Source organism: Amia ocellicauda, chromosome 11 (assembly GCF_036373705.1).
Source record: "Amia ocellicauda isolate fAmiCal2 chromosome 11, fAmiCal2.hap1, whole genome shotgun sequence".
Lineage (NCBI taxonomy): Eukaryota > Metazoa > Chordata > Actinopteri > Amiiformes > Amiidae > Amia > Amia ocellicauda.
Genome location: NC_089860.1, coordinates 29637944 through 29663621, shown reverse-complemented (window position 1 = coordinate 29663621; position 25678 = coordinate 29637944). Strand labels below are relative to the sequence as shown.

Here is a 25678-nt window from a genome sequence, read left to right as displayed (position 1 = left end):
TTCATCAAATCGAAGCCCATAGTACAAGGTTATATAAATACTGGTCCATCCAAATAGCCTGGATTCAAACCTGAATCTCCTCACTGCAGAACAATAACGAATTGGGGGATTGCATGTGATAGGTCACATGGGAACCATTCCATATGAATTTGGATTTAATTTGGGGAGTTAATGAATCTTCTGCTAGTCAAGTTCAATAATGAGGGGTAATGATTTAGTAGCATAGCTGGGGCCGGGAAGGGTTATTTGAGTTACAAAGATAGATACTGTTCTGAAACATACATAAATGTATAAGTGACTTGATGCAAAAATTCATAATTAAATGAAAAACAGGAGTGAGCTTCACAGACTTCTGCTTCTCGGCAGTCCCTGTCAAGGCGAACATACTGCCTAATTATACTTTGTTAGTGTCAGTGAATGTGTCTTAATTTCTGCTGTGTGGAATACCATTTGCGAGGAATAAAATTAAAATATTATTACGGATACATAGTTTATAGTTTTAATTGTTGCTTTGCTTCGCTTTTCACGGATATTTATATTCCCCTTGCTTCCTCTCATTATACTCCATAATTCATTGGAGACCCCTAATCAAAGAAATTAAAATCTTGCTGCATAAAACAACAACAGTGACGCAGGTTAAATGAAGCTATTTATTTTACAAGAATAAAAATTTCCCTGTCCCCCTCCTCCCATCCTTCCCTCTTCCCAGACTCTCATTAAAACACTGCCAAACTGAATGCTCAATCAGATCACACATTTTAAACCTGTATATTAAAGAGTTACTAGTTTTGAGTTTCCCTTTTTTCCTTCTTTCAGAACGCAATGCTGGAACATTATCTCTGTGTATCTAATCATTTGCATTAACCTCCAGTGCTGTGATCAAAACTGAATTAAAATGGCATTTACTGATGCTTAAATAGCTGAAGATGACATATTAAGCCACAACGCCACTTTAACCTATAACTACTCAAAATAATACTTCTGTTAAAAGTGGTATTTAACAATGAGCAGTTTATCATTTAGGCCCGAGCCTTAATCAGATTGAGGCTCACCCGGACAGATGGTGGGCTGTCAGGGCCTCTTCACAGGAAGTGTAGCATGGCACAATGCTGCACATGGTCAGGTTTGATTTTGTCAGCGCTAAATCTTCCCGTTTGAGGTGAGAGGAGATTGAATACATGTGCGGAGACTGTCTCCCGTTGTTGGGCTGTAACAATGGGAAACAAAAACAAAGCCCGAGACAGGAGCTGCAGCAGAAACCGAGCAGAGCATAGCACTTTTTAGTTGCATATGAAATTCAGGAGATCTCTCAAAAAATCGAGACAGAATAAACTAGAGCTGCACCGATGAGATAACATAAAAAGTATTTACACACAAGATCCAGTCATTACTTTGATGCTGCACTAGTTCTGAATATGTAGAACAAGGACCTGGAACTCTGTGAACAACAGATTTCATTCCAAAATGAACTCACGATTACTAAATTTAAACGTCATATTAATTAATAATTAGTCCACATTTCGTTTTTACCTGGTAAGACTCTGAATTTCAAGATACTTATAAAATATTACAGCAACCTTGAAATCTCTGTCAACCTCTTGTCAGAAGAGAAGAGCCGGAGTGAGAGATTATCATTAAGTAACGACGCTAACAAGGTTGGGATCAATGGACTGTAAAAACTCTAGTGTGAAATGTATTATAAAAATGTTTGAAGTCAAACCAATCATCATTGACTCCACCATTTATCAAGCTTTTTAACCATGGCTGTTTTATAGCTTTGGCAAAACAAAGAAAGAAAGAATGACAAAATGCAATATACTGTCTTTTAAGTACTCTGGGCAAAGATAATTACATTAGATGTTTGTTTGATTTGTGGGGAGGGTTTCAATCCAAGATGCCTTAGATATCTATTAAAGAATGAGATCTTTATCCAATATATCAATAGCATGTGCTCAAGGTAAATAATACTGACTTGAAAATTTGAATAGAAATGAGGTAGAGAATGGACAGAGATAGTTCCAATTAAAACATTTCCAGTAGTTAAAGGAAATTAATGCAATATGAACCCAACAAACCCGCCATACTTAACACTTACACATTTATTTTCTTTCCTACTGTGTATTTAAGGTATTCACAGCAATAGGTTCACAGTGTTTTGATTATGAGCTTAAAGAAATATTGCACGTACAATGTTTTATTTCAACTTTTATTACCCAAACATAAAAAGTAGCTGTTTTGGGGATTATGAGATGTTAATAATAATAATAATAATAATAATAATAATAATAATAATAATAATAATATTTATTTATTTATTTATTATTATTTTTATTTCTTGGCAGACACCCTTATCCAGGGCGACTTACAACATCAGTGCAAACAAAGTGCAGAAATACAGTGAAGTACAAGGCATTAATCATTACAAATTCAATTTAGCTAAAACAGCAATTCAAAATACATTTTACAAATTCCAATTTACAATTTACACAAGTACAGTAAGTGAGGTCCTACATCCTGGACGGTGAAAGCTAAGTTCTGTCAAGATGTAGGGTCACAGTCAAGGGCTATGGGAAAGGGAGCAAGGAGGAAAACAAATCGAAAACACAAGTAGCATAATAAAACTGTGACGTGCTATCGAGCGGGGATAAAAGGACTAATATTACAAGTACTGTCTGAAAAGATGCGTCTTGAGTAAGCGCCGGAAGGAGGTCAAGGACTCTGCGGTTTTGACTTCGGTGGGCAGGTCGTTCCACCATTTAGGGGCCAGGGATGAGAAGGAGCGGCTCTGGAGGAGGAGAGTGGAGAGGAGGCAGAGTTAGTCTTCTGGCACTGGAGGAACGCAGTGGTCTGGAGGGGATGTATGGAGAGATGAGTGTCTGAAGGTATCTTGGTGCAGTGTGGTCAAGACAGCGGTAGGTGAGGGTCAATGTTAAAAAGAATAGATGGACTATGTAAAAAAAAAAAAGTTTTCCTGGCATCACAGAACACCCCTCCCATCCAAGACCTACACACACACGCGTACAGCCACACCCACACCCACTCCCACTCATGCATGCATGCACGCACACGCACACACAGACACATAGGCATTTCAGCTTTGGCAGAATCTATGAATCGGGAGAATTAAAAATGACAGGATATAATCCAACGAATGACATGAAACATTAAAACAAACAAGAGGGATGCATGCACTTGTCCACGGTTTTCTCATTCAGCGCCAGAGAAAAATTGTCCAATAAATGGATTTTGAAAAGACAATTTATAATCAGACCACCGTGATATGCATGGATACCAAAATGAGTGTGTTGGCATGAAATAGATTTTCCTATGACACAAAGGTAGCAAATTTCAATTAGAGCCAAGCCTCCGGAGTGATTTTCCGCAGCAGACAGCTTGATCAAACTACAGTACCTTGCTACCCCAAGATGCAGCCGTGTGACAGCTCTCTGATTGCTGAAGAATTCCACCTTCCTAATGTGCATTCTGCAGAGGCAGTCCACAGTGAACGGCTGTAAAGAATATATAATGTTTTGTATCACTTAAAGGTTTGTGTGTGTGTGTTTGTGTCTGTGCGTGCATGTTTTTGTGTGTGTTTGGGATGGGGGCGTCAATTAACTGTTGTTAATTTATACATCAATAATGTACACTTTGTAATGGAAACAACTTCCCAAGTTACGCCATGAAAATAGCCCACCGATACATTTGTAGATGATATACTGACGTGAAGAGAACAATCAAGATGTTTTCAGGATAAACAGCCTGATTTGGGACTAGCTGTCAATATAAACTCACCTAAAGGATTATTAGGAACACCTGTTCAATTTCTCATTAATGCAATTATCTAACCAACCAATCACATGGCAGTTGCTTCAATGCATTTAGGGGTGTGGTCCTGGTCAAGACAATCTCCTGAACTCCAAACTGAATGTCTGAATGGGAAAGAAAGGTGATTTAAGCAATTTTGAGCGTGGCATGGTTGTTGGTGCCAGACGGGCCGGTCTGAGTATTTCACAATCTGCTCAGTTACTGGGATTTTCACGCACAACCATTTCTAGGGTTTACAAAGAATGGTGTGAAAAGGGAAAAACATCCAGTATGCGGCAGTCCTGTGGGAGAAAATGCCTTGTTGATGCTAGAGGTCAGAGGAGAATGGGCCGACTGATTCAAGCTGATAGAAGAGCAACTTTGACTGAAATAACCACTCGTTACAACCGAGGTATGCAGCAAAGCATTTGTGAAGCCACAACACGTACAACCTTGAGGCGGATGGGCTACAACAGCAGAAGACCCCACCGGGTACCACTCATCTCCACTACAAATAGGAAAAAGAGGCTACAATTTGCACAAGCTCACCAAAATTGGACAGTTGAAGACAGGAAAAATGTTGCCTGGTCTGATTGAGTCTCGATTTCTGTTGAGACATTCAGATGGTAGAGTCAGAATTTGGCGTAAACAGAATGAGAACATGGATCCATCATGCCTTGTTACCACTGTGCAGGCTGGTGGTGGTGGTGTAATGGTGTGGGGGATGTTTTCTTGGCACACTTTAGGCCCTTTAGTGCCAATTGGGCATCGTTGAAATGCCACGGCCTACCTGAGCATTGTTTCTGACCATGTCCATCCCTTTATGACCACCATGTACCCATCCTCTGATGGCTACTTCCAGCAGGATAATGCACCATGTCACAAAGGTCGAATCATTTCAAATTGGTTTCTTGAACATGACAATGAGTTCACTGTACTAAACTGGCCCCCACAGTCACCAGATCTCAACCCAATAGAGCATCTTTGGGATGTGGTGGAACGGGAGCTTCGTGCCCTGGATGTGCATCCCACAAATCTCCATCAACTGCAAGATGCTATCCTATCAATATGGGCCAACATTTCTAAAGAATGCTTTCAGCACCTTGTTGAATCAATGCCACATAGAATTAAGGCAGTTCTGAAGGCGAAAGGGGGTCAAACACAGTATTAGTATGGTGTTCCTAATTATCCTTTAGGTGAGTGTATATGATGCACTTGAATTAAAATCGCACAGTGCAGGTGCTGGAGCAGGGCTGATGTGATAGTGGATAGGGTTTGTTGTACTATGCTTGCTAAGGCGAAGTGCCAGGTGAGTGAAAGTCAGTGGCCACAGGAAACAGGAAGCAGGTTGGATCCATACAGCGGTGGTGGCAGTACACAGGGGGCCAGTGCACAGGACTGAGACACGAATCCTCTTCCCGGTCTAATTGAGACAGTCCAGCTTGGTCACCTCCCCACAAACCAATCTGTTGCTCCAAAAATACGTCATTTAAGGCAATAACAAAATCATTCCAGTCGAGTTGACATTGTATTCATGTTTAACGTTAAACTAAAATATCTTTCTTTCCAAAACCTGAACTGTGAAGCAGATGACACAAATCCTGGCCTTCAGCTAAAAATTCCCAGTGTGCTCGACTGAATATCGTCAAGTTTCTTTCTCAAATTATACATCCAAGCCTTTTTTTTATCAACCACACAAAAAGCCATTCCTAAATGTTCTGGCTGGTTTGCAATTCAGAAGAGAGGGACACCAGCTGTGAAATGAAAAAACTTCAGTTTAATGTCAGGTACTGTATCTCTGCAGGTGACCTTCACTGGGTTTTAGCCTTTTTGTTTTCCCTCATGAGTGAGGCTTACAGAGGGTGCACTGACAATGACTCAAACAGAAGAAATTTCCAGAGACTACCTGCGGAAAAAACCTTTACCTTCTATTTTTAATACCATTTCAATTTTCATTTTTTCGTTACCCTATTTGAGTGTGTATATATATATATATATATATATATATATATATATATATATATATATATATATATATATATGAATATGCTGCACATGGATTGAAAAGAGAGTGAAATGCATTCTGACTCAGCACTGGCATGCAACTTAGTGCTTTAAATTGCATTCTACATTTTCTGATAATCCATTCTGTAACAACTTTACAGTTCTAATATTAATGTGTATTGTAGGAGACAAAGTCATCAGCCACTTTAATAATAATGCATATTACACAACAGTCTACCACTTCATGAATGTGGTTCTTTAAAGTCTTTGTTGCAGCATTGAAACTCAGGATTTTATCCCTGCAGTCAGACCATTATACTTGTGAAACGAGATTTTTTTTATTAACAGAAATACAAAACTTACTGTGGTTGCTAGGATTCCTGCAACATTTTTTGTAAATGCTTGATTAAAATAATAATTTAATAAATAATAATAATAATAATAATAATAATAATAATAATAATAATAATAATAATAATAATAATAAAGTGAATGAGGAACAATCAGATTGTGTTTTTGATTTGAGTTATATCTTACTTGATGTTTTTTCTTGCTTTCACAAGTTGAGGAATAGCTTCCAACTTTGCAGCTGTGGCAAATGCGCACAGAAATCCCTTCCTGGGAATACAAACGTGTCGCACAGCCCGTTGCATCTTCCCTCCCTGAAACAAACAAAGTGAGATTGCTGTAAATGTGCCATGGCAGGGCCTGTTTTATCACTGTCTGTGAGCACTGTGACCCGCAGGGGCTGATGCACTATGAATAACCACAGAGCACTGTGTAAGACCCTCTCTGTGTCACACCCTCCGACCCTGTACTCTCGGCTACATTCCCCTTTACATCATGAGGAGAAGGGAAAAAATAAAACACTAAAGAGACTAAAATGAAAAAACTCTGGAAGATCTTAGTGGGTTGTTGGAGGGAATATAGCAGGTGGCTGTCCTATGGGCAAGTGTCTGTGAAACAGTCCAAAGATGTGGTACTTTCTTACTCATGGAGAACACGAGTCAAACAGTGATTATATTTCAGTTTTTTTAACAACCTCCATCCATATAATTTTTCTCATTATTTTAAAATGTTGTCGCAATAGATAGATAGGTTGAGCTTGACCCCAAGAGCTCTGTGCACTGAAATATCATGAACTCCCCAGAGTGGCATCCTCATGCCTTGTGCAAGGGCTCTCATTATTGTAAAACCCCTCATTCCTGACAGAGCTTTATTAATGCTGATAAGTGCTGATACTGTGATTATGCATGCTTGGAAAATTGTTGGCTTTCAGGTGACACGTGTATGTCTATGAGTGTGTGTGTGTGCTGCATCAGTTTAAATACGTTCCTTTTAATAAAAGGCCAAAACGTATGGCTTTGTGTATGTATCAGGACAGCGTTTAATTGGAGCATGCCACCGGAAAAACTATCAAGAACAAGGAAATAATACATGGAGAAGAACGATCCCTTCGATGCCACCCTCCCTCACCCCACACACAACGCAGTTGAATTATACAGGCTAGCCCATTGAAGGAAAGATGTGGTTGCCTTCCCTCATTATAGCACTGGAGTCCACGCACTTTGCATGTTATAACAAGCTGCCTGGGATAATGAAAGCAGAGCTGTCAGGGTTTGTGCAGAGGCACAGTGATAGAGAGAGAGAGAGAGAGAGAGAGAGAGAGAGAGAGATCTGCCACAGGTAAAAAAAGAAAGAAGCCGTCTACTTTTCCCATTTAAATTAATATGGAATTGTTGTAGTTCAGTACGGCCTAAGGCGAAAAACCAAAGGCCCGGAAAACCCGTCTCTCTCCCCGTTTGGCTCCTTACTGACTCCTCTGTTGCGAAAATTATAACAAATCGTTTGACCTGTAACTTGACGATATGGGAAGAGTAACAGACACCCCCAAGGAGAAAAGAAGATCTTGTAGACATGTGGCCTGAAAAACGCTTTTGTTTCAGGCCTTGGCCAGAATTGCCGAATTTATATTTCCACATGCACCATGTAAAACAATATCTCTTTAGAGATTTGGTCTATAATACGCAAAGTGTCTTCTTTCCACTGGAATCTGAATCACACATTATTTGACAATATAGCAGTGTCTCAATTACTCAATTGGGTAAATATAAGTCAGCGTTGCTAGGTTACATACAACTTGAAGCATAACAGGACATTGAAAGTGTTTCAGAAGTGATTGTTTCGGTTATTTTTTAAAGGTGGGTTTGGAAAACATACATGAAGAGCAACAGCAAGAATATTGTATGTGTTTTAAGGAAAGAATACTTTACTCACTGTAACTGTAATGTGAATACATAGATATGGAGAATTTATCAGCCATAGATATGCAATAACTATCAGCTATGAATCTGTCAAACTTTTACAAACAAATAGTATTTTGTAGTTGTATTTTTAACATTTAATCAGTACTCAGATGAAGGGGATGTATGTATTCAATATGGGTGTGATTTAAGAGCTGATTAAACTTCTCATTAAATCTTGTTCAGTTCAGATAAGATGTAGGGTACAGTATTAATTATCTTACAGTGATTAAATATCAGTTATGTTATGAAAATGTTATTTCACTGAATTTTATTTGACTGCACAGATTACTCTGGGGAAAGGAAAATAAATACATCCCCATTTCTCGCGTTTAAATGGCCTGTGTTGTCATAGTAAATTCTCGACAAGGTTTTTATGCCTTTTTTTCACACATACATTTAATCGGCTTGTAATAGGATGAGAAAGCACATTCACCTGTCACAAGGAGGACACGGCACCTTGGCTGATTGCATATCAGAGATGTGAAGAAAAAAAAAAAGCAATATAGGCTGTTATTGACCAACATCATGCATGGATTAATCTTTCTTTAAATATCCTTAATAAGTTCCCACTATTATTATTATTTTTCTAATAAAACTCGGGTCCAGAGCAGAGATGATATGAACCAATTTCCTTGACAAAAACTCCCAGCAGAATTTAATCTCAGCAGCCTCTTTCTGTCTTCGCTGTCAGAGCTTTGCTTATGTTTCTCATTCCTCCATTACGTGGGTCTCAGCAGATTTCCCGTTTAGATTTATGCGACAGTAAATTGCTTTCCCTTTCCCAGAGAAGGCACAGAATTGAACAACTGGAGTTTGGCCACTTGACTGGTGCTGCAAAGTTGCGACCTGACACTGCATAGAGGTGGAGCACAGGGAACTGGGGATCCCAGGCAGGTTTCAAGGTGGCCTTCACCAGCTCTCTCTGGTATCATTTGTCTGTCCCTGCTGAGCCCATGCCCACGTTTAAGCACACATCCACCACCAACTTTTATTAGAAATGTAGAATTCTTGTCTTAATTTCTTGTAATTAATAACTGTGTTGAAAAAACGCCTGAGGAAAAAATCTCTGAGCTCCACGCTGATTGTTTTTACGCTTCGGTACCTATTGAAAGGCAAGGCTTATTACAACCAGCTTAAGAGGAGAGAAAACAATAACGTGTTATTAGATAAAATATTGTGGGAGGAACGTCATGCTACAAGAATACACACTGTTTTATTACTATTGATCTGCTGTCTACACACATTAAAAATCATAGTTTGTGTATATATATATATATATACACACACTCACCTAAAGGATTATTAGGAACACCTGTTCAATTTCTCATTAATGCAATTATCTAACCAACCAATCACATGGCAGTTGCTTCAATGCATTTAGGGGTGTGGTCTCCTGAACTCCAAACTGAATGTCTGAATGGGAAAGAAAGGTGATTTAAGCAATTTTGAGCGTGGCATGGTTGTTGGTGCCAGACGGGCCGGTCTGAGTATTTCACAATCTGCTCAGTTACTGGGATTTTCACGCACAACCATTTCTAGGGTTTACAAAGAATGGTGTGAAAAGGGAAAAACATCCAGTATGCGGCAGTCCTGTGGGCGAAAATGCCTTGTTGATGCTAGAGGTCAGAGGAGAATGGGCCGACTGATTCAAGCTGATAGAAGAGCAACTTTGACTGAAATAACCACTCGTTACAACCGAGGTATGCAGCAAAGCATTTGTGAAGCCACAACACGTACAACCTTGAGGCGGATGGGCTACAACAGCAGAAGACCCCACCGGGTACCACTCATCTCCACTACAAATAGGAAAAAGAGGCTACAATTTGCACAAGCTCACCAAAATCGGACAGTTGAAGACTGGAAAAATGTTGCCTGGTCTGATGAGTCTCGATTTCTGTTGAGACATTCAGATGGTAGAGTCAGAATTTGGCGTAAACAGAATGAGAACATGGATCCATCATGCCTTGTTACCACTGTGCAGGCTGGTGGTGGTGGTGTAATGGTGTGGGGGATGTTTTCTTGGCACACTTTAGGCCCCTTAGTGCCAATTGAGCATCGTTTAAATGCCACGGCCTACCTGAGCATTGTTTCTTACCATGTCCATCCCTTTATGACCACCATGTACCCATCCTCTGATGGCTACTTCCAGCAGGATAATGCACCATGTCACAAAGGTCGAATCATTTCAAATTGGTTTCTTGAACATGACAATGAGTTCACTGTACTAAACTGGCCCCCACAGTCACCAGATCTCAACCCAATAGAGCATCTTTGGGATGTGGTGGAACGGGAGCTTCGTGCCCTGGATGTGCATCCCACAAATCTCCATCAACTGCAAGATGCTATCCTATCAATATGGGTCAACATTTCTAAAGAATGCTTTCAGCACCTTGTTGAATCAATGCCACGTAGAATTAAGGCAGTTCTGAAGGCGAAAGGGGGTCAAACACAGTATTAGTATGGTGTTCCTAATTATCCTTTAGGTGAGTGTATATCGTAGTTGCTTTAATTGTGCAAAGCAACGGGTAAGATCCTGTTTCTATGTAAATCAGAGATGACTGCCTTTGTATTCATACATCTGCGGGATTAGACTCCTACACCACGAGTCTATTGCAACCATTTCTTTGAGAAGCTGCACATCATTAGTAACTATACCTTTGACCTGCAATATAAGACGCAATCTTTGTCTGCTGTTGCATCTCAGAGTGGCTCACATGAGAATGACACACATAGGCATATCAAATAATATCATTAGTTTTCCTTCTTTAATCATTCATCTTTTAGTTTTTTCTAACGATATAAGCATGTTATATGTAACGATGTTTCTTCTTTTTCAGTCAAGACTACAACCCACACTTAATGTTGCTGATTATATCAGATTCAATGCTATATTATTATTTTTATTATTATTATTATTATTAATAATAATAATAACAATAATAATAATAATAATAATAATAATAACAACAATACAAATTAATTGCACAATTTTATTTTTCCACTCCGGCTGGCATACCCACCACATGATGGACTCCCAACACTTAAGGTGCAAACTCTGCATGGCTCTCTGCCAGCACTCAGAGATTATTGATTGGAATACAAGCGAAAGGGTAAAAAAAAAAGCAGAATTGGAAAGATGAGATTATTGGAAGGCTGTAATATCATGTTTCAAACTTCTGGTAAGTAATGGCCACTTCCAGACCCCAGTGAGCAGTGCGAACACAGTCAAAACAGCTTTCTTGTCAATCAATCAAACCCCTCTCTAGCCAAATATGAAAAAAAATTGGAAAACCTTTTTCCATTTACTGCAATTAACATTTTCATTTTTTTTAAATTATATTAAAGTAATAAGAATAATAATAATCTCCATAATTTATAATTTACACCACTTCTTTGATTTTTTGATGGCCTTAAGGTAGATTCTTCCAAAAAGGAGGTGATTAGAGAATTTAAAAAACAAACAGTGCCCTACATTCAGGTATTCAGGTATTTTGCTTGTTTATTTCTTGCTGGGAAATCAAACGTCTAGTTTTTCTTACAACAATTAGACTCAAAACATTTACAGAATGCTGTGTATAGTGTTGTAAATAAACATATTAAGTAATCATTCAAGCTGCTACCCACAAACGTTTACATTGCGTTGCATTTTCTTAATCTCTCTGGAACTTAATGCATTCGGTGTGGGTAGTATCCTGACGTTTGTATAACCATTCTACTTAGAATTGCACTATGCAACTTGGAGTTTATCACATGTAATGCAATTGTGTTTTTAACCGGGATAGAAGCATCTGCAAATTAATAATATCATCTTGGGGGAACTAAGAAAACAAACACGCAAATGACCCCTTCTGCTCTCCTTGTTACACACACAGTCGTAATCTGTTTTTCCAGGTTCAGAAAGTACATCTCGTTTGTGACATGTTAGTGCTCTCCCCACTGCTCCATCCTGTGCGATTCCGCTGGGTAATTTCAATACTTTCAATTTACTATCTAAATTGTGCTGCACGCTCTCAGCAGGGGGCTACTGAAGTGCTTTTCTCAAGGTCTGAGTAAAGCGCTGAAGTCCCAGCCCAAGCTCCACTTGCCTGGCCAGACTGGCGTGTGCTCGGGCAGCAGGGAGATGAGGCTCAGCCCCCCTGGCAGCAATTTCCATTAGGTTTTTGTTTGCCGTATTTGTACTGTGCAAAACGCTCTTCTCAGTCAATTGAAAAACATAAATTATAACAATCCTCCTGTTCTGTCTGGTTCCCATGTATCAGCAGATACTTGGCATCACTGTGGTATATTCTCTCAGTCTCTGCTGGTTTAATTGTTATGCCGTCTACACAAACTACTAAAGGAGGGTACCAAGGAGGGAAATGAAAACACTGAGATGCAGAAAAAAAAAAAAAAACGTGGGGGGTCCCACGTGTAAAATGTTATAACAAATACTGACTTAAAATTATAAATCTGCAGCATGGGAATTTGGAAAGACACCCATGTGGAAAAAGCAATACACTGTGTACACTAAAAAACACATGGACTATAATTAAAATAAATAAATAACTAAATCACTTGGCTAGCCTTGCTTTGCTGCTATGCCATACCCATTTACTGCACTGCTGTGAAACTAGGCAGAAAAGTAATAATGGTCTGTGAGATGCTAGGGGAGATCATCACAGGTCATAAAAAGCATTTGACAAAACATCTAAACTGGGCAGAGCACACAGGCTCCAGCCGTCAGCTGGCACAAAGTTTTTAATCATGTGGAAAGTGATATTGGATCTGAATGCACGATGCAGCTCCACCTGCAGAGGAATAAAAGTCATCTGGTGTGAATGAAATAAAACAAAAAAGAGGTTGTCGATTGCTTTGTTAAGGATTTATCTTCTTATTGGCATGACTTTTATGCCCCATATTAAAATGAGGAGTTCACCATGAGCATCTGTCAATTTTAAAACATCCTGACCCAGCAATAAAAACACACTGCAGATGTGTTTTTTTAATTCCTCATAAAAAACCTGGGAAGACTTCCTCTGAATGGTGCCTGAGATCCTTTCAAAATTCTATTAGTAGCCGGCCAAGTCATTCACTCAGAAGGTCAGAGTTTCTCACACATTTGCAGAGGGATAGATAATTATGGAGGATTTGAAAATGCTCCCAAGGCCTTATTGTGGAAAATGGGCTTTGTTAAACTGATTTCATTATTTTATTTATACACCCCCCCTTAAATCAGCATGCTTTTTTTAAGGTTAAATAATCTTGTTTTGCATAATTCCTTTGATGCCCTACAAACCGGGAGCTTTATTTGTTTAGCTATTTATTTATTTTTTATTAAATGCAGAAGGAGAAATATGATAATGGGAAATCCAGAGACAGGGGGAAAAAGTCAGTACATAACCATGGGCATTTCCTATACTAAATGTTACCCCATCAGATCACTTGCTATGCCACAGTGAGGACTGGACTTTTCCACCATGTGTAATTATTATATAATTGCAGTATTATTAACATCTGATTCTGTGCATTGTGAATGTAAGTCCCTTAATAAAAAGAACAAACAATGGATTTGTATACAGGGGTAAAAAAATTACAATAAAAAAGATTTCTTGTTAAAAAACAACTCTATTACTCATATTATCGATTGTTTTCCTTTACTCGAGTGCACAAGACCAATCTGATCAACCTCAGACATGTCTAATTCTCCAGCTCTTAATGGACTGTTTATATACTATATGAAAGAGCCCATCAAAAGGGGGTGAATAAGATCACATTTTGACGTCTCTCAGTCAATGCTTCTGACAGCTGTATTATCGGTGCGTACAGGATGGACTTTGAGGCTATTTAAATAAATTCAGAGTCAAATAAATCATAGGAGAGCCCACTGATTGCTTCTGACTCCTGTGTTTGAGCGGCGGGAACGTCTGACAGACTGTCATTACGCCGAGTGTGTGCGCTCCTGCTGCTGTGTCCATAAACAAGTGTGGTCGGGGGGTCGGTGGAATCGAAGTCGAGGTAGGGGGTATTAACGGATTTTAAAGCCGGGAAAGAAGAAAGGTAGTTATAGAGTATCCTTTTCTTTCCTTTCAAAGTGCGTGATAAATATTTATGTGATTTTAGATTAATGTACTGCGGGTGGAGAATGCTAAAAAATAGTTCCTGTTGGTAGAGCTGTCAGTGCTGGCAGGTAAAACAATATTAGATCAGAGGCCTCACATTGAAATATTTAAGAATGCTTGAAGGGAATGTTTTATGCAAGATCTCCAAATTAATTTCACAGAATTTGGAGAGAGAAGGGGGGGAGAAACATACAATAGATGATCCTGGAGTCTAATCTTTTTATGCAGTTTTTGGATACAGCCAAAGACACAAAAGGAAGTGAGAGAGTCCAGTTTGGTAAAACAAGATGTAGTAGGCCTTTTCTCAAGGGTCAGTGAATCACTCAGTGCTCACTCAGTGAATTCTCTATCAAGAAATGCAGATGCAGGTGAACAAGAAGACACCTGTAACACAAGAAGTTAGAGTGCATTGTGTACAGAAGACAATGTAGACCAAAGCATTTTTAGTCATTTATTTATGTGACAGATCTGCTCTGCGTAGGCCTAATTAATACACACTGCTGCCCACAATAGGTGTGTCTTGGAGCGTTGTATCAGGCCAATTGGACAATGCCAACAGATTTCAATGGGTAAAGGATAAGGGCAATGGCAACTAGATGATGGCATTGTAAACCAGGACAAAGAAAGGCTCCTGGTTAGCATGTCCATATTGCACTGAATTTCCTTGTCCTTGAAAACACTAAGGACAATTCATTCACCTAGGTGCTCTTTCTTAACCTCAACCCTTTACCCTGCTGGAGTCGTGGCTGGCCCACAACCGCTGTCATCTGCCCTGTCGCTATTTTTCTGACAGGAAGTGAGACAAAATCTCTGAAAAGCACATTATACTGCTTGACAAGCCTGATCCGGTCTATTGTTGGTAATGTTAATAGACAGCCGAAACCATGCCAGACGTGCTGCTTATTATAGACCAGCTTTATAAGGAATCAAAAGAGATTCCATCTGACCTCAGTAGAGCTGCCGAATTTATGAAGATGCCAATATGAAAATGGTTGGGGGCCGGAGAGGTTAGGGGGGCTGGTACTCATGGATGAAAAAAACAAAAGCAAATAAACAAAAGAGTCACACGTTACAATCCATTGTTTTGTTTTTTTTATAATTAATTTTATTGAGTTTATGAAAGTTCACACAGTACCAAACAAGGATACATGAATATAATATAAAATGCAGAAACATCATAAACTTGCTAAGCACAGTGTGCTTTTTAAGGCAAAAGATAAATTATGGGATGTATATACATTATATACACTTCCACCCACCCACCCACCCCAAAATCTAAAAAAAATAAAATAATAATAATAATAATAATAATAATAATAATAATAATAATATATATAATATATATAATATATTAAAATAATAATGGTAATAATAATAATAATAACTGAAAAAAGGGGGGTGAAAGATAACTGTCATGCACAGCCAGCAATAAGTATAATAAAAGGCAACCAAAAAGGGATTTGGGTAGCTCAACCTCCAGCTAAGGTAGGGAAGGGAGGCTCAATTTATCAAAGAGAGATACAAATGGTTGCCAAATTGAATAAAACTTCTCAGTGGACCCTTGGAGTGTGTATTTGATATTTTCTAATTTGAATTGCATAGTGTCCCTTATACAGTGAACAAATGAGGGTGAGGCAGCCTGTTTCCAATTGAGAAGTATAAGGCGTTTAGCCAGGAGAGTGGCAAAGGCCAGGCAATTAGACTGACTTGTGGACAGTGGGACGTCTTTTGGTGGAATACCAAAGAGAGCTATGAGTGGTGCAGGATTTATTTTGAACCCTGTAATCTGAGAGAAAGTCTCAAATATTGAGGACCAGAAAGGAACCAAGTTGGGACATGTCCAAAACATATGTATAAGAGTGGCCGGAGCCTGATTGCAACTGTCACACATTGAATCCAAACCTGGAAAAATCCTAACCAGTTTCGTTTTAGATATATGGGTAAGATGTATAATCTTGAATTGTATAAGCCCATGTCAAGCAAAAACAGATGAGGAGTGCACTGTGATAAAATAGCTGCCCACTGCTCGTCATGGAAAGTTAGGCCCAAGTCTTGCTCCCATAAAGTTTTTAATATGGACAGGGAGGGACAGTGTAAGAGAAAGATAGTGGAATAAATCTGTGCTATCAGACTCTTGTATCAGTTTTCGGGGGAAGTGAAGGAAATTGATTGAGTTGAGAACGTATAAAATGCCTAACTTGCAGGTATCGAAAAAGTAGGACTGAGGTAAATTAAATGTATTTGCGAGCTGTTCAAATGACATAAAAATCCTATCTTTGTGTAAATCCTGAATGGTTGTAATCTCATTTCTGTGAAAATACGAAATGCCTGCTCTACCAGAGAGGGAGGGAACAGGTGGATACTGTCAATAGGGGAAAGTACAGTAAGTGACATCAGGCCAAAATCTGTTCTAAATTGAGTCAAGATTTTCAGAGTATGTCTAACTATGGGATTTTGACTATAGATTGAAATCGGTATCAGCAGAGATTAATACAGTAACGCAGGAAGAGATGAGAATTTACAGGAATTCACTTCTATTTGTAGCCAAGCTGGGATAGTTTCTTGTGATTGAGGCTGGCGCCAGTATAACAGAGTCGGGATATTGGCTGCACCATAATACATTTGATAATCAGGTAGCGCCATGCCCCCCATTGCCTTTGATCTTTGAAGGAGGAGATCACTTGATTAAGCTTAATGAAAGGGGATAAAAACTGGGATGCATTGAAAGAGATACAAAAACTTTTGGGAGTATAGTCATTTTAACAGGGTTTATTCGGCCAGCAAGAGACAATGGTATAGCGGACCAACAAATAAGGTATTGTTTAGTATGTTCTAAAAGTGGGGTAAAATTTGATTTAAGAAGATTAGCATGAGAACGCGTAACTGAAATTCCCAGATATGTGAAATTATCATGGGCAATTTTAAAGGGTAAAGTGTGAAGCGGGTATAGGGTGGCAGCTTTATTAATGGGAAAAAGTTCACTTTTATCAAGGTTCAATTTGTATCCTGAGAACTTCCCGAACTGTTCCAAAATGGATATTGCATGGGGAAGAGAGGTAGCCAGATCAGAAGTATAAAGTAATAGATCATCAGCATACAGGGAAACCTTCAGAGTGTGATCTCCCCATTCTATGCCCCGCACCTGCTGATTGTCACGAAGTGCCGTGGCAAGCAGCTCAATAGCTAAGGCAAAGAGCAGAGGGGAAAGTGGACACCCTTGTCTGGTTCCACGCTGAAGAGGAAAATATTTAGACTGGGTACTATTAGTTTGGACAGAAGCAAGAGGGGAAGAGTACAGCAATTTAATCCAAAAAATGAATATGGGGCCAAAGCCAAACCGTTGTAACATATCAAAAAGGTAGTCCCATTCAACCCAATCAAAAGCTCTCTCAGCCTTGAGAGACACAAGCACCTCAGGCAGAGTGGTTACCGAGGGAGTGTAAATAATATAAAAAGCCATCTGAGGTTAAAAAAAGGAATGCCTGTTTCAAATTAATCCAGTTTGATCTGGGAAATGATTGAGGGCAAGATATACTGAATGTCACGGTTGCCTTGTGGGAGGACCTCAAGCTGTAGAGAAGGACCCAAGTGCAGAGCTACTGCAATGAGCAGACAGAAACCAAGGAGAATCCATAGGCGAGGTCAAGGTCACAGGCAAAAGGTCGAAATCCAGAAGGTCAAGAGAAACAGATACAGAACAGAAAGAGAGAGAGACAAGGACAGGGCATAAAGCGAGAGAGAGAGAGACAGCGTAGGAGAACACGGAACCAGGAGAACACGGAACCAGGAGAACACGGAACCAGGAGAACACGGAACCAGGAGAACACGGAACCAGGAGAACACGGAACCAGGAGAACACGGAACCAGGAGAACACGGAACCAGGAGAACACGGAACCAGGAGAACACGGCTTAGTGAAGCAGGGAGAGCTGACAGCACTTTGCAAAGAGTGAGGGCAGTGAGGGGTTTATAAAGGAGAGCAGAAATTAGGAAGACAAGAGCAGGACCAATGAGAACAAAGGAGAGGAGCAGAAGTGCACAAGGGTGAGGAGGAATGTTAATTGATAGAATGAAAAAAGGAAAGCAGTGAAGGGAGCAGGAAAAGGCAAGGGAACATTGGCGGCCTCTAGAAGGGGGAAGAGGGTCAGGGCTAGGGAACTGTGACACTGAAGATGCAGGGCTAAAATTTTAGAAAGGATTTTAACATCCACGTTTAAAAGAGATATGGGACGATATGAGCTGCAGTTGATGGGGGGTTTATTTTTCTTAAGCAATAAGGATATTGAGGCTTGACGAAGAGTAGGGGGTAGAGGAATTAAAAGCATCCAAAAACATAGAAATTAAGATAGGTGATAACTGTTTGGTAAACTTTCTTTAGAGTTATACAGGGAAGCCATCAGGGCCAGGGGATTTGCCGGTCTGCAAGGATTCGATTGCCATAGTTATCTCATCAGGGGAAGCAAGGTTTTCAAGTGAAGACTTTGTATCAGAAACAGTAGAGGGAATTGTGAGGTCATTAAAAAAGGAATCTAGAGAGGAAAGGTCTGAAGGCGATTGAGCAATGAGTAGAAATTATAGAACTGATTGTTTATTTCCTTTTGATCATTTACCAGGTCAGACTGGGACTGAATTTTTGAAAGTAAATGGGGAGCAGCTGACTGCCAAAGATGATGGGCAAGTGCTTTACTGGCCTTGTCGCCATACTCATACATTGTATGAGCTCAAGAAAATTGCATCCTCACAAAGCGGTGCTCAACAGCGTCCCCACAATCCATTCTTAATGAATGGATGTACCAATACCATGGGAACAACACATGACTGCTGTGTGCACATCATCCAAGTTCTGCTGTTTATCACATGTATAACAAGGTGAGGGTCAGGGTTAGGGAGAGGTTGACTGATTAGGTTTGGGGTTGGGGCTTATGCATATGATCAACCTCAGAACTCAGTGGAAGTGCATGAGGCATTCATATGTTATTCCTGTGGGATTCATACATCAATGCATTATGAATTGGTGTCCATTATTGTAAAGTGTACCCAAAAAAGCAAAACACACACACACACACAACTTAAACGTGGACTCATCAGTGTTGCTTTTAGTGAAGAATGAAGGGCACAGCTTTGTACTGGAACAACCATAGAAGTTCTGTGTCACTCAGATATATAACGTATGTACTGTGGGCCTTAGGTCTAATTGCTACCACTACAAATGTGAAAATCACCGCCTGACACAAACTTTGTGGTGACTACTCCTTCTAGAATAAAAAAACTGAAACAATTTCATATCTTAGTTCTTTATCTCATACCAGGTCCCACTGGTTGGTTTGCCTGGAACCTTTTATTAAGATTAATCTCTCGTTGTGTTCCTGTCAGGCTTATTCAACAAGATATGGAGATAGCTCCATATGAAAAGGGTTGGACAGTGCAGTGCTATAAGGAGTACATGCTGGGTATATACTTGATTAAAGCAGTTAAAGCTACTTACATTTCTGTGCCTTTTGCTCAAATTAGATTTTCATATGCATTATTAAATTCAATATTTTTTTAAATATGAATTTTGCATTACAAAATGTTTGTTTGTTATTCCTTAACCAATGTAGTAGTGATCCCACCACCACCCTGCCCTGTTCATTTACCAAAAACATTTTCTGGTCTGACATTGGCAAAATGCCTTTGATATTAGTTTTACATTAATTAAAAATGGTTACATTATGACAGCTCACTTCAGTGTCTTAAATCACTGCTGCCCAAACCCAATCCCCAAGAGCCCCTATCAAACAGGTTTTATAGGTAACCTTTAATCATCAATTTCTTAACACCTGGAACAAGTTAATTGTGGTCAATTAAGCAGGTGATTTGTTAAATTAAGTTATACAGAGATTTGGTATAAAGAAAATTAACTTCCCTTTTCAGCCCTCAATGGACAGATTTTCCTTAATTGAACAAGTTATTTGCTTAATTGATCAATAACGTCCATGTGTTCCCAGTTTGGGCAGCACTGTCTTAGAGGCTAGAACAGAGGTTAAACACAGAAAGACTGAAACACTGATATTTGTCCCCCTTTAGGTCTCTTAAGTTAATGGAAAACACTGATAACTTGGCACATAAAAGGTTTCTTATGTAATACAGACACATTTAAAATGCATGCGTTCACTAACATGCAGTGATAATGTTCGTGCATACACTAAAGGGGCATTTACTGGAATCCCTCACTTTCAGTTGTGTGCAAGAGCAGAAGTCAAACACATTTAACTTTCCAGAGAAGGAGACGCACATGAAACACACCACACTTGTATGAGGCCGTGATGTACTTGAGCATATTCTTCCTAAACAGTATTACATCGCCCCTGTGAAATCCATCCGGAGAATGCAGAATGCTATCTGAATACTTCACACAAAGAACCCGGCTGCAGCCATGTGGTTGAAATACAGGAGGCATGCAGTTCAGGTTGGTTTCTTTCCATTGCAGCAGCTATATAACATTGGGTTTATCGTTCTCCCTCAAGACACCAAGCCACAGGGCTACAAAACTCCTATTTCTGGTGGGCCAGATGTCTTTCTGTGTACACAGGACTGTTGTGCCGAAAGCTCTAGGGTACACTAGAGACGGATGTGTTTGCATGCATTCAAATGCCTCAGCTTGCTCTGCATATCATTATAAGCATTAAATAAATGTTTCACATACAGATTTCCTTCAGCCTCGCAGCTATGTGCTGATCGCTGTTTAGTAAGGGGTTTGTTGCACAACACTTGGACAGCATCTTAAGCCAACACTTATTATTCTAAGTTAGACTAGGCTAGCTGTTTTGAAACTCCCTGTATCCGAGGATATTCCAAACAAGCCTGGCCTTTGTGTGGCATTTTAGTTCAATGGGGTTACAAATAGCCACTTCCACAAAGCGTACCAGTCTCCACACATGAACACAATTCTGACTCACAACGAGCATTTCTAGTCATGCTTTCCAGTCATGAATTTCTCATCGTCTTAGCGTTTGTTGCAGGATTTGACTGAGCATAATTCGTATTGCAGTGTGAAAGAAAAGATTCTCAATAAAACTGTTTTTTGTATCACCAAAGTGAAGCATTAATTATCACAAATTTTCAAAAATCAGAGACAAACAGCTGTTTTCACATTGTGTCCACTGGCAGCATCATTACTTCCAGAACGCATTCTTGCCTGAGCATGTTGCTTTCAAACCCTAAATGAGAAAGCATGGGGGAAGGCTTTGTATTATATTTGACTAACCATATTTTGTAACTATACTATGTGTCGTTTTAATGAGACTGCCACTGAATTAATACAATGGCTTTCATGCTGAGTGCAAATTGATTACCTACCTGGACAGTAACGTCTTCTATATTAATTGCTCACTCAATCAGTATGAGTGTTGTCGTCCTTCAGAAGAATGCTGGACTCAGCAAACCCTTGGAGTGGATGAATGTTACCTCTACAGAAGTCACTCACCACAGAACCGCAACAGTCGAAAGTTTAATTTGCGTTCCATCATAGGCACGTACAGGAGAGTCAGCAGGCAAAAACTTTCCAAATCTAGGTTATTGCTCTTTGAAGACATCTGCCAAATGAATGGATGGATGATAATAAAAATAATAATAATAATAATCATCATCATCATCATCATTGGTGATTTTTAAAAAGGTCAGCAGGCCCAACACGGATGTCCTATGTAATGATGCACAATAATTTACAAAACAAAAATCTATCTATTGAATAAAAATAAGAAAATTACAATATATATATATATATATATATATATATATATATATATATATCACTCTTTCTGAGCCACAACCAGCAACAAAATATTTGACGAGTATGAATGCTTTTTAAGTGCCACCCTCTGATCATTGCCCTTATCAAGATTCATTTTTAATTTTTTTATTCCATTCTTGATATATGTCTGATATTATCATGCTTCTCAGTGCCCAGGAACTTAGTTTTTTTTTTTTTTTTTTGTTCTGGGGAGTGCTGATGCTGTACTTTAATTGTGCTTTTACTATGGCCACAGAATGAAATACGATTGCACTAACATACACGAACACTGCAGTCTCTTTAAATTCACCTGGAATATTTAATATACATATTAATCAATATCAATGTATTATATTTAATTACAGCCATGTTATAAAAGCCTAAGGGAAAGTATAGACGGAAAGTATAGACGGCCATGCTATATATTTACTACTTTTTGCTTTTAAAACTTTGCTTTTTTTAAGAAAACATAATGCCTTTCACCCGGGTCATGAACTTTTATACGACAGACAGTAATCTTCAGATTAGATTTTATTTGAACCTGTTTATCTTAAAAAATAAATAATCCTGCTAGCTCTTTATTTGTACTGACTGGCCAGCTCCTTTATTTTCCCTATTTCATTTTCTTTTTTTAAACCGCCTTGCTAAAAACAGTCATTATTATCACTATGTGGTGTTGTTGCTGTTCAATGTGACAAAATGACTTGCCTTTCCTAAGCCTCGCCCCCACAGACTGCTCCTCTTGTTCTACTGGGGCAGCTTCTGCTTTTGTTACAGTTAAAGCATCAAATTTTGAGGAATTCGAACACCATTTCACTTCTTGCATCCATACAGTATGATCTTGCCAGCAAAAATAGAGGACCATTACGCTGGCACAGCAAATGATTTGGCACTGGAGGAAATGCAGAGTGTACTAAGAAGTGCAGATATGATCCATTTCTTTAAATATACTTTCCTTATATAATCCTCCCCCTGAATCTAAACTCTGACCGTTAACTTTTTCTGCTTAATTCTCCAGCATCTTTCTGTAGGGAACACTTTAAAGAGCCCGTTGCCAGCTGATAAACAGATATGTCTTCCTCTCCTTTCTTTCCAGATTAAAGTGTTTCTTTTCTGTACCAAATAATGAACACCAAATAAATATTGGAAATTCACACAAATAATCAGGCTGCAGCTCTGGTGCCAGTTCTACATTTCTACTGTATTTTAATTTTTTACCTTGAATGTCAAGCATATTGGAGTCACTGTTCATGGTTTAATTATGAGGCAATATACTCACAAATGACCATAGTTCATTAAGTAGATACATATATAATGTAGCAACTTCAATAATCCATGAAAACAGGTGCATGATATGAAAAGCCGCCAATTAACTCTTTAACAGGGTGGGTGCTGGCAAGTGTGGCGTTGCTAATATTTCACTGCCTGGAAAGATTATTCATATTGTAAATGAAGCGCTGAGAGACGTGATTGCTCTGTGTCATGTGACATGCCATTAGTCTGTCGCCGGCACAATCCTCTGTGGATTCTGACCCTCAGCCAGGTCCCTCACAGCACCGTCAGGGCTCACAAGGACATCACTCATCTTAAGTGGAGTGAAGCTGATCACAGCATTTCAAAAATAAAGAAAAATAAAATATACGAGGGCATGAAAAGTTTGGATTAAAGGTTTTCAATTCCGGTGGCTGCAGTGCACTTTTGGAGGGAGCTAATAAACTGACAGATGAGCAGGAGGAGAGATCCATCAGGCCCCATGAGCTGCCGGCCTGCTCCTCCACTTAGGAAGTGTAATGCTGGTAGTTAAAAATAAAACTCTTTGTCAGTGGAAATGTATGCTCAAGGTGGGACAAGCCTGGGTTTTAGATAAGGTATGCATTAATTACTGGATAGATATGTATGTATGTATGTATGTATGTATGTATGTATGTATGTATGTATGTACAGTGCCTATAGAAAGTCTGCACCCCTATAAAAAAAAAAACATTTTGATGCCTTATAGCCTGAAAATAAAATGCAGTAAAAAATATTTATTTAGGATCTACACATCCTACCTCACAACACCCAGCTCTGGTGAGTAGTGGATTTCAAAGCAAAGACTCAACTGTGAGCATCAAGGAGCTTTCAAAAGAACTCTGGGACAAAGTTGTTGAAAGGCACAGATCAGGGGATGGTTATAAAGAAATATCAAAGGCCTTAATATCCCTTGGAGCACAGTCAAGGTGATTATTAAGAAGTGGAAGGAGTATGACACCACCAAGACCCTGCCTAGAACAGGCCATTCCTCTAAACTGAAAGACCGAGCAAGAAGGAAACTGACCAGAGAGGCTATCACGAGGCCATTGGCAACTTTGCAAAAGCATATCCCAAGCACTCCGCAAATCTGGCCTGTATGGTAGGGTGGCAAGAAGTAAATAATTACTCAAGAAAGCTTGAGTGTCTCAGTCAGATCCCTGACCTAAAGCCAATCAAACATTTGTGGCATGACTTGAAGATTACTTTCCATCAAAACTCCCCAAGGAACTTTACAGACCTTGAACAGTTTTGTAATGAAGAATGGTAAAATATTGTCAAATGCACGTGTGCAAAGTTGGCAGAATCCCAACAGACTCACAGATGTAATTGCTGTCAAAGGTGCTTCCACCAAGTATTAACTGAGGGGGGTGGAGACATATGCAGTTATGATATTTCAGTTCTGTATTTTTAATATATAATTGAATGGTTTGTACATTAGTGAAAAAAGAAATATAATTTAAATGTATGAAAGTCGGAGGCATGAATACAACACAATTATGTTTTATATCTATTAAATAAAGCTGTATTTCACCTTGCACATCCATCAAGTCTAATTCTACCATGGTAGAATGCAATGAAGGCAGTTTATTAACTGAACATTATTGACTGTCTCTCAGCTTCACTATAAATAGCCATAAATCCACCTGATGTGAATAAATATTTGTTAAGCAACACCAGCAAACAATAATGACATTTAAACCACAACATTTACAAGTACCTATTTATATAGATTTCTTAATCTATCTAAAGAGGTACTCACCAACCCGTCTGGCCAACATGGTGAGCTATGGCTAACAATCCACCATGATGCTGAAACTAAATAATCAGCCCTCAGTCCCCAGCAGCTGGATTGCCACTGACCAAGGCAGCGATCAGGAGAATGTGAAAGTAGAGAGAGCGAACAATCAGGAGGTATGGACAGACTGCCATAGATTTGTGATCCTGGCCATGCAGACTTCTCTCTAGTGAAGCAAAACTTCCAAGAATTTGAAGAAGAACTCGGTAAAGTTAAATAGGACATAATAGGAGTTAATGAAATTAGACAAAAAATCTGAAATTAGAAGAATATCAAAAATTCTCTCTTCAAGATAAAGCCCACAGGAAAATAGACCTGGATAAGTCCTAATGCAGGAAAAAGTGAAATAGATGAACCATAAAGATATAATTGAAGACTGCATGGTGCTAAACAGATTCAATACTGGAAGCAACCACAGAATACTCCATCCCTGCAGAGAAACCTCATTTCCGCTGCTTGATCTCGTCCTTTCTGTCATTACCCAACATTCATGACCGTAGGTGAGGATGGGGAAGTAGATTGACATGTAAACCGCAAGCCTTGTCCGAGGACTCAGCTCCCGCTTCACCCCAATGGGCCAATACAGCGCCCGCAATACTGCAGATGCT

At 39.2% G+C, this 25678-nt stretch overlaps 1 long non-coding RNA gene across 1 annotated transcript in view; it reads right to left on the bottom strand.

Annotated features, from left to right (window-relative positions):
- Positions 1-2339: 2339 nt before the first annotated feature.
- The window catches only part of LOC136762804 (uncharacterized), a 121761-nt gene continuing 98422 nt past the window's right edge, over positions 2340-25678 (bottom strand). The window contains exons 2-3 of the long non-coding RNA XR_010820905.1: positions 6346-6470; positions 2340-2785 (exon numbers count right to left, since the gene is read on the bottom strand). This is a non-coding gene — a long non-coding RNA (uncharacterized LOC136762804). The remainder of the gene's footprint in view (positions 2786-6345; positions 6471-25678) is intronic.